This window comes from Triticum aestivum, chromosome 2B (assembly GCF_018294505.1).
Source record: "Triticum aestivum cultivar Chinese Spring chromosome 2B, IWGSC CS RefSeq v2.1, whole genome shotgun sequence".
Classification (NCBI taxonomy): Eukaryota; Viridiplantae; Streptophyta; class Magnoliopsida; order Poales; family Poaceae; genus Triticum; species Triticum aestivum.
This window is the reverse complement of record NC_057798.1, coordinates 614,941,968-614,950,004: the sequence shown is the minus strand read 5'-3', so window position 1 is coordinate 614,950,004 and position 8,037 is coordinate 614,941,968. Positions and strand designations below refer to the sequence as shown.

Sequence of the window (8,037 nt, the reverse complement as noted above, 5' to 3'; positions counted from 1 at the left end):
GATTGTGTAAAACTCGATGATTTTTCAGTCAGAACCATCATAAAACTTTGTCAATCGACATTTACCAAAGCATCCTCGGATGCCACCGGTTTTTATCTCTGATATACAAAAGTGAACATATAAACAGTATTTAAAAAAAATATAAGCTTATATACAACATATATTCATTGGTCAGATGCTAAATGAGAGTAGGTTACGTTTTTAGTCGGAGTGAGTGGCATCATACTTTCTAGTAAAGTGGGTCAGATTCTAATTTTAATAAAGTATAAGTTCACATGTAAATCACTTGTTGGTAAAAAAAATCTAGAAATGTCTTTGTTAAGGTATCTGATATTTGTCACTACATAAGAGTATGTGGCATTTCTCTCATAGCAAACAACCTCTTTCCCTAAAAAAAGCAAACAGCCACACCTTATTGTTTTTCTTATGAAAAAAAAGCAAATCACTCTCTCATTCTCTCACTACATGGCACAACGCTCATACCCACATCTCATTCCCCCGCACTGCTTTCCTCGCTGATGCCATTGCCATCTCTCCCAACCACGACGTTCAACCGACATCTTTCTCTCAGCGTAGTCTCCCCTTCCTTCCATGGCGTCGCCCTCCCCATCCTTTCCCCTCTATGGTGTCCCGGGCCAATTTCCAGTGCCAAAGAATGCACACCATCATAGTCGGCCATGATATATGAAATGGTATATATACTACGACAATGGGCATGTACTCTAGCGGTTCAACATCAATCTTGTCCGACATATACTTTACAATAAATATTCACGCATTGCCACGCAATAACAATAAATGATCAAAAATTGTTCTAATTTAGAAAATAATATGTCAAACATGATGGCTTATACCGTCCATTGATACCACAAAAACTAATTCTCCAACTCTTTTTCTCTATCAATAATTGTCGTGTCTCCTTAACCTCGCTCTATTTATTTTTAGAAGACCAAAAAAAATCCTACCCCTCATTTCCATTTTCTGTGTCTCCTTAACCTCGCTCTATTTATTTTTAGAAGACAAAAAAAAAAGAAATCATACCCTTACTTTCCATTCTCCTTCATTCTCGACACCATGTCTGGGCTCTCTTTTCAATATATATACTTCCCTTCCTGATTGTTTGCCCTAACTGCCGAAACCTGAAGCATTTTGCTTTTTAGAACAGAAACCGTGCGAAGACATATTTCAGGACCAAAGAAGCACACTTGAAAAATTGTTCCTACTTTGTGAAATTCTGACTTCCTAGCTATATTACCTTTGCTAGAGAATTATTTCAAGCTCTAATCCTCAAATAATGGGATGGAGAAACTACCATGCCAAGCAACTTATTTATGTTGTCATTGGATCAACTTCTTTAGGTTGTTATGGGAGAAACCAAGGGCTGGAAGAAAATAGTTTGAAGATAAACCAAAAGTACACAAAATGGCAAAAGATAATAAGAAAGACTCAATCATTATTTTAACTGACCAAGCTTTAGACTATCTACTTGATTTAGCTTTAGTATAGGAGTACATGACTAATTACATGCTAACATAAAAAAAAGAAGGCCAAATACCAAATGTATTTTGTGCTAACATAATACGGGCTTCTTTGCTGCCATTTCATTGTGTTGGAGCTTTTCTTAAGTACACGACTACAGGGAGAAACCAAGATATGTTACTTGAAATAACTTCATCCACTATAGAAAGAAATTATCCCAACAGTTTCTATTATCCTAATAATTTTTTCCTTTAACACAGCCAACTATCACTAATGGAGTCCTGAAGTTGACTCGATTGCGGTGTTGGTGGATGCATCGGCTCATGACCACAGACTTGACCGCCTCATGAAGCGTTGTTGCCTCATTGCCGCCTACCACCGGCGCCACCACCTCCGTGGGCAGGTTTCGTCTGTCGAAGCATGCAATGTTTGGCTCTTCTGTTTGTTTGCTTTTTTGGCAAAATGAAATACAGATAAATAATTGATAGACCAATAACTTCAACAATATAAGGTGAATTCAGATTACTCAGGCAAACAATAGAAACACAATATATACTTTGGTAGAGAAAACCTTGTATATGTTTCAATACATAATCTAATGTGACTTTCATGCATTTCAATATCTACAAGAGGGTTAACACAAGAACCATACAGTACCATCTTGGATCTTCCTGCCATCAGATCAATGTTTTAATACATCATTAGTGCAAGCCCATACCAGCTGAAAACACAAACATGGAATTAGTTATACATCCAATATTTTGACAAAATGATGGATTCTTTCTGACGACGGCATGCTTCAAAGCCCATACCAGATGAAAACACAAACAATAGAAGCAAGCCGAAGTGATTAAAAGACATGCATGTCCATTGCTAAATTTGTGTTTTGTTGGGTATTTCTCCCATTCTAGCATCTATCCAGGATAATTATTCCAAAATCCAAACTACAAAGGACAAGGAGTTATAACCTTTGAACATAGGAACTTTAGCTGTGCAACTATAGTTGTGCCTCACCCCAAAAGAGGCCATCTTCACTACAAAGAAAGCAATTAGTATCTCACGCTCCAGTTATGAGTTAGTCTTACTTAAAACTCTGATTCATTAAATGGTCAAAAGATGCACCCTTATATGTTGTTACTCTGCAACGAAGAAAGTCTCTCTATGTGTACTATTTTTCTTTTTGGTATCCAAACAAAGCATCGTCCCCTAGAAACTAATTCCATGTTTGTGTTTTCAGCTAGTATGGGTTTGCACTAATGATGTATTAAAACATTGATCTGATGGCAGGAAGATCCAAGATGGTACTGTATGGTTCTTGTGTTAACCCTCTTGTAGATATTGAAATGCATGAAAGTCACATTAGATTATGTATTGAAACATATACAAGGTTTTCTCTACCAAAGTATATATTGTGTGTCTTGAATTGTCTTGACATCATTTGCCTACATGCTCGTATACTTATCAACATGTGAATGTATCGACACTGACGCATGCAAGATGCACGCGCACGCGCACACACACACACACATTTTTTCCTAGATGTTAACCTTGCTGCCAAGTTATGTTTGTTTGATATGCAAGTCTGAACTTGAGAAGTAAATAGCAACTTTACCTCGCTGCAGCATCGAATCAATCTGAGACCATCAACATCCACCCTGAAATGGTCGCTCTACAGTAACATACAAGCACAACCGAATTCCCGGCACGGATCTTGTGTCCTGTGCAGGTAGAGCTTTCTCCTCACGTCTTCCCTTCCCTTCATTCCTGAAATTGTAGGGATTAACAGAAAATGAGCCTAGTAGAATGTGTACAAAGCAATTTCCAATCACCTTAGCAGTGGCAATTGTTCAAAAACTCAAAGGCTATCACCGAGACTGACACACCTTTTTCTTTGAGGAACACACATGCCTCAAAAAACTTGCTGGATAACACTAAATATATTGCTATGCTACCTCTCACATGGAGGAAATGATTATATTATTTTATGATAAACCATGAAGCGGAAGACTGAAGACCAGTAGCATACTCTGATACTATAATTTAGCTCATATAATTCCAGATTTAGTCCATACACTATTTAAACACTTGGCTACAGAGGCAAAAAAATGAGTAGTGGCATGCATACCTTTAAAATGACCAAAACTCAAAGAATGAAAACATTCCAATTCCAAGCACCTGTTATTTTTCACATGGGTGGAAACAATATGAGCAGCTCAAACTGTTACTGGTAATCAAATAATAAGAGGTACTTTGGCAATATTATTATAAATATATCTTCGTGAAAAATAGTTATTTATACATGGATATAGCTATATATCTGAAGAAAACATAACCGGTACATATAAATTAGGCATCAAAGAAAAATACCTTGTTGATTTCTCTTTCTTATAAGAAATATCAGTTCGTGTGCACCATCTCCATCACATCCTTTCCGAGCAGGCACGACACCTAAGCCGATGAACCTGAAAGTTGAGCTCGTACTTCCCGGAATACTCTGTAAAGCAATGAAAAGTAAACATAGTAACCGAATTAAGATATTACAGGTATATAAATGGATCAACCGGAGAAGCTTACCTTCACGAGGAAAGAGCCATAAACCCACAAGTTTTAATCCATCGCTTCCTGCAAGTAACAATGGAATTAATAGGGTAGTTTAATAGTAACAATGGAATTAATAGGGTACTTGAATACGACACTTTATGGACAATAAACAATAAGAGGATCTAGCTCTGTGTTCAACTATATATCGTTAGTCCCTGCGTATAATATATAAGGATTTGGCAAGGACCAGTAGGACAGCTAATTTTGAGGGAGAAATTCATGCCAAAATAAAAAATCTAATTAGCCGGATCAATAATCCTATGATAGTATGATTTGACTGAATATAGACGGATGAAATCATCAATCTCACCTTTCGATTGAGCTCCACAATGATTAATTTCTAAAATCCATGTGATTTTCGTTGCTCTACTTAACTGGTCTTCGCTACAACTTTATCCACTTTTCCTTAAAAGCTACATGAAACCAGACATGCCTCAAATGCTTACCTTTCTGGATGATGGCCTACTATGTAGACTACACAAACTGAAGGAAGCAGATAGTAGAAGATGAAGATCTTGCAAGCTATCAGCCAACCAAAACATAACTCTGACGAAACTGCAAAGTAAAGCATCAGCAGGTAAGGTTCAGAACAAGTTCAGGCAGAAACACAATACAGAGGACACTAATATTTTTGCATTTTTCAATCATAACCGAATTAACACATTGTTCAAACAATGAGAACCAGATTCAGTAAGTAAAAGGAAGTAAACTACACGCACAATTAAAGTAAACAAAAATGATCGACACTACTAAGAACTAAAACAAAAGAAGAGAAGCAAAGGTTCAGATAGAATAGCAGGATTACAGAGCAAGGCTGAGAACGCCGCAGAAGACAAATTTCTCTGGTACCTTGATAAGCTGTCATGTTCATGGCAAGATCATACCCAGGTGCACCTCGTTCATGGCAGACACACCCCACTACATCCTTGTGATTTTCAGCAATGAAATAAGACCGTGACGCAGATCCTTTGCTCCAGCATGTTCCCCTCACATGAATACCATCCATGTCCTTGCCTGCAACACAGATGCATTGTTCAGCCTCATTCAGTTGATCTTCCAAAGCAGTAGTAGTAGCATCATTGGGTGTACCCCATTTATCGATGATGACTTGCACCTTTTACACAGCCATGTTCATCGACATCAATAGCATCTCCATCGATGATGATGATGTAGTGGTCACCAATGATAGCGAAATTCTGAATTCAAGGATAGACAAGCGAAGAGGGGCGGGAAGATAGGCGGAGAGACATGCACGATGGTAGAGCGTGGTCGCAGTCGCCGGTCTTCGTCACCTGACTTGACATGAGAGAGACGGGAGATGCGATTGTGAGATTTCCGTCACATCCGCTTCTCCTCTTGTGTCTTTCTGCTTGGAGGCCCCGCGAACAGCGTTCTCCTCACTCTCGTACACCTCTTCCTCTCTTCGTTGAGAGGGATGCGACGCGTCGACGCGATGCTAAGGGGCGGGGGCGCGGAGACGCGGGGCGACCACGGCCGGTAGAGTCGAGGTAGAGGCCTCCTAGTCGTCGCCGTTCACTGGCCTGCATTGGATGTAGAAGGGGAGCACCGTGGAGGTAAGGAGCGGTTGCAGCTGACGGGGTGAGGAGGGTGAGGCGAGCTCCACCAACGACGGCAATGCGGGGAGGAGCGCCACCATGGTTGAAGGAGAGGGGCGACAGGGAATGAGGTGGTCGTGGCAACCAACGGCGACTTGCTGGACGAGATCGGGCACCCACCACTGTCGGACTGCTCTGCTCCGCCGACATGGAGGCTCTACGGCGGCTCCCACGATCGGATCTGGCCACAGCGACAACCGGAGTGGCAAGGCCTGGCGTTCTCTCCATCAGATCGGGTCGGGGAGGGGAGCTCCTTTCCTTGGGCCGCCCCGCTGTACATGGCTGCTGGGGGTGTGATGGCGGCCAGCTAGGGATGGAGGTGCTAGCGGCGGCGCAGGGAGGGAGGCTGAGAGCCTGGGATAGGTAGGTCGAGGGTTCGGGGCATGGAGGGACGAGGTGTTCGGGGATTGGATTTTTCTTTCGGGGATATTTGTTTTCTAATTAATGTGATTGAGTGATTTAAGGTAAGGTTAATTAATTTAGATTTAATCTTTAGAGATTGTTCGTGATTGATTCTACATTACTAAATAACTTGCGCCAGTATGGAAAGTTCTGATATGTTCAGATTTCTTTCGTTGTGTGAGAGGGTGACGCGAAAATGAACCGATGAAGTGGGGGGAGGGGACGAAAAAAATCTACGAAAAAAAACCAGCGAAGGTGGGAGGAGGTATCAAAAAAAACCATGGAAGGTGGGACGAAAAAAAGCCTGGAAGCGAGACTACCAACTGCTCCATTAGGAGTAGAGATACCATATGAGGAAAGGTGGCCTTTTCGTTGGTTAGCTTAACTTGGAGTTGATCATGAGACTCCTTGAGGTTTGCATGAGCACCCTTCAAGACCTTATGGGCCTTGTCAAGTACATCAAACTCTTCTTGAGTCTAGCATGATCAACCCCAAGTTTAGCCTTCTCGGAAGTTAGCACACGAGACACAACAAGACCATGATCAAGATCTTTCTTTAACTTGGCATGGTCATCGTTGTGTGACTCCTCAAGAGCCAAACGATGCCCATGTTGGGGAACGTTGCAAAAAATAAAAAAATTCTACGCTTCACCAAGATCTATCTATGGAGTCATCTAGCAACGAGAGAGAGGAGTGCATCTACATACCCTTGTAGATCACGCGCGGAAGCGTTCAAGAGAACGGGGTTGAGGGAGTCGTACTCGTCGTGATCCAAATCACCGGAGATCCTAGCGCCGAACGGACGGCACCTCCGCGTTCAACACACGTACAGTTGGGGAAGACGTCTCCTCCTTCTTGATCCAGCAAGAGGGAGGGAGAGGTTGATGGAGATCCAGCAGCACGACGGTGTGGTGGTGGAAGTAGCGGCGATCTCGGCAGGGCTTCACCAAGCTCTACGAGAGGGAGTTGCAGAGGGAGTGGGAGGCGCCAGGAGCAGGGGTGCGCAGCCCTCCCTTCCCCCCTCTTTATATAGGGGCCCTGGGGGCGCCGGCCCCCTAGAGATTGGATCTCGAGGGGGGGGGCGGCGACCAAGGGGGGTGGCTTGCCCCCCAAGCCAATTGGGGCGCCCCCCACCCCTAGGGTTTCCAACCCTAGGCGCAGGGAGAGGCCCAAGGGGGTGCACCAGCCCACCGGGGGATGGTTTCCCTCCCCACTTCAGCCAATGGGGCCCTCCGGGATAGGTGGCCCCACCCGATGGACCCCCGGGACCCTTCCGGTTGTCCCGGTACAATACCGGTGACCCCCGAAACTTTTCCGATGGCCGAAACTGGACTTCCTATATATAATTCTTCACCTCCGGACCATTCCGAAACTCCTCGTGACGTCCGGGATCTCACCAGGGACTCCGAACAACTTTCGGGTTACCGCATACTAGTATCTCTCCAACCCTAGCGTCACCGAACCTTAAGTGTGTAGACCCTACGGGTTCGGGAGACATGCAGACATGACCGAGACGACTCTCCGGCCAATAACCAACAGCGGGATATGGATACCCATGTTGGCTCCCACATGTTCCACAATGATCTCATCGAATGAACCATGATGTCGAGGATTCAAGTAATCCCATATACAATTCCCTTTGTCAATCGGTACGTTACTTGCCCGAGATTCGATCGTCGGTATCCCAATACCTCATTCAATCTCGTTACCGGCAAGTCACTTTACTCATACCATAATGCATGATCCCGTGACCAACCACTTAGTCACTTTGAGCTCATTATGATGATGCATTACCGAGTGGGCCCAGAGATACCTCTCCGTCATACGGAGTGACAAATCCCAGTCTCGATCCGTGTCAACCCAACAGATACTTTCGGGGATACCTGTAGTATACCTTTATAGTCACCTAGTTATGTTGTGATGTTTGGTACACCCAAAGC

General features: G+C 43.3%; 1 long non-coding RNA gene across 13 annotated transcripts; it reads right to left on the bottom strand.

Annotated features, from left to right (window-relative positions):
- Nucleotides 1-1,563: 1,563 nt before the first annotated feature.
- LOC123046304 (uncharacterized) lies at nt 1,564-6,107 on the bottom strand. 13 transcript variants are annotated; one of them, XR_006422157.1, is made up of 9 exons: nt 5,195-6,107; nt 4,930-5,094; nt 4,527-4,635; nt 4,054-4,101; nt 3,847-3,973; nt 3,605-3,654; nt 2,448-3,243; nt 2,137-2,200; nt 1,564-1,928 (listed from the first exon to the last, which is right to left on the bottom strand). It is a non-coding gene; the product is annotated as an uncharacterized lncRNA (long non-coding RNA). The 13 variants fall into 13 exon arrangements; XR_006422153.1 differs by having other exon boundaries at nt 1,564-2,200; nt 2,448-2,513; nt 3,092-3,243; XR_006422152.1 differs by having other exon boundaries at nt 1,564-2,200; nt 2,448-2,508; nt 3,092-3,243.
- Nucleotides 6,108-8,037: the final 1,930 nt, after the last annotated feature.